Here is a 955-nt window from a genome sequence, read left to right on the forward strand (position 1 = left end):
TCTGTGGTTCCTTCATGAGAGAAGAGTACAAAAAAGGAGTGAAATAATTAATTCATTTAAAATAATTATTCTCACAAGAGAAGAGATGCACCACATTTGGCTGCTAGCTCATTTACATCTGTTGTCCCTGGGGAGATTGGAAGTGTCCTCAACAATACATTGTGGTTTAATCAGGATGCATGTAAAGTAATGTTTTGAAATTATGCTCTTTCATGTGCCTGTTTGAGACAATTGCAGCATGTTTCCTGTGACAAATACATTTTTAAGTAAATTTATAGACAGAGAAAAACTTGAGAAAGCAAGAGAGTTACCTTTCAATGGCAAAATTCTCCATGAGAATAAGGCACCACCATTTTCGAATAAGAGGAAAATCCGACTTGCATAAGGGGAGAAAGTGTTAATAGGTCAATTTAATGGATTATATCATCTAGTTAAAATATATATTTTTAAAAAAGACTTACAGCTGTAAAATCAAAGGGTGCCTCAAAGACCATGTGCAGAGCATACTGAAATTCCCCACAAAAAAGGAAATCAGTCAAGTTCAGGCAACCATATAATGGTTTCAATCTTATGATTTATCTAACTTTTTTTTTTTTTTACTTTCCCTTTTATCCCTCACCATCAGCATGAAGATCCCACAGTCCACACTGTTAAAAATCGCTGTAAAAAAACGGCCAAATTTCGACAGTAACATACTGTTTTTCAGTAAAACATTGCATTCTGGGTAATATTCATCGTTTTCGAGAAGGTAGCCTGCTGCTATATATCGTAAATTAACAACGTTCAAAGTCGACACTCAGCGGCTGTGTTTCAAATCACACCCTACACCCTCATTCACTATTCCACATAAGTTTACTAATATAGTCCACCTAACAGAGAGAATGAAAACTAATTAGTGAATTCAGACAATGATCAACAGCTGCTGTTAACGAGTAGAATCACTGAAGAAAAAAGA

General features: G+C 35.1%; 1 long non-coding RNA gene across 1 annotated transcript; it reads right to left on the reverse strand.

Moving 5' to 3' along the window:
* Positions 1-233: 233 nt before the first annotated feature.
* Positions 234-647, reverse strand: LOC127940541 (uncharacterized). The gene is made up of 3 exons (XR_008148964.1): positions 620-647; positions 462-506; positions 234-376 (listed from the first exon to the last, which is right to left on the reverse strand). It is a non-coding gene; the product is annotated as an uncharacterized LOC127940541 (long non-coding RNA).
* Positions 648-955: the final 308 nt, after the last annotated feature.

The sequence above is a fragment of the Carassius gibelio genome, chromosome A1 (assembly GCF_023724105.1).
Source record: "Carassius gibelio isolate Cgi1373 ecotype wild population from Czech Republic chromosome A1, carGib1.2-hapl.c, whole genome shotgun sequence".
In the NCBI taxonomy this organism is placed as follows: domain Eukaryota; kingdom Metazoa; phylum Chordata; class Actinopteri; order Cypriniformes; family Cyprinidae; genus Carassius; species Carassius gibelio.